Source organism: Emys orbicularis, chromosome 10, assembly GCF_028017835.1.
Source record: "Emys orbicularis isolate rEmyOrb1 chromosome 10, rEmyOrb1.hap1, whole genome shotgun sequence".
Classification (NCBI taxonomy): domain Eukaryota; kingdom Metazoa; phylum Chordata; order Testudines; family Emydidae; genus Emys; species Emys orbicularis.
The window spans coordinates 71,992,389-71,993,235 of record NC_088692.1 but is presented as its reverse complement, the minus strand read 5'-3'; positions in this window follow the sequence as shown (position 1 = coordinate 71,993,235).

The window sequence follows — 847 nt, the reverse complement described above, 5'->3', positions numbered from 1 at the left end:
ATATTAAGAAGGTGAGATTGTATGGGATGGGATGAATAGGTATTGGGTGTATTCACTGCTGGCCCATCGGTGGGATGTGTTGGAGGATAGTCTCTGATCAAGTAGGTGGCAATACTCATGCCTATAGTATGTTGTAATGTGAACATGTACAGAAGATCACGCAGTGTTGCAGGCATAAGATATACACATGTACAGCTGCCCCACCTTTATTCACCTGGAGCTTACGGTGTCCTCAGCCGTATCTTATGATCATATGAAGCTCTGTAGACAATGCACAATGCAGACGTGTAATTTCAGTACTGGGCCATGCACAGTGATTTTAAAGAAGAGTGGTTGTTACCCTCTCCCTCCACCCACCTACCTCAATTGACTAAAAGTCCAATCCTGCTTCCACTGAAGTCAATAGCAAAACTCTTGGGGGCTACCAAACAAGTACGGTCAAGCCCCAGGAGAATCCAGAGATCCCTGTTACTAGAGCACATTTCTAAGCAGCACTGGCTTGCCAAGAAAAATAGTCTCATTTAACTTTGCCTACTTTCCCCTTATCCTGTGCTAGATGATACTATTAATTTAGTAAACTCCCTGATAAAGAAACATGACTACAGCTGCGAAGGAGAGGACAAAATGCACTGTCTGTGTAAGGTACAAGTTGCAATACAGTTCTTAATAAATTGGCTTTGCTTCATAGCTCAAATCAGCTGTGAGTTTATCATACATACAGAAGCCTATCCTGTCTTGGCTAGGGAATAAGCACATCATATTTACTCATCTCTGTGTAAAACGTGCAACAAGAGCTTAAATTGTGAATGCAAAAAAGTTTATTAGCATAAAAAATACATGTCCAGTA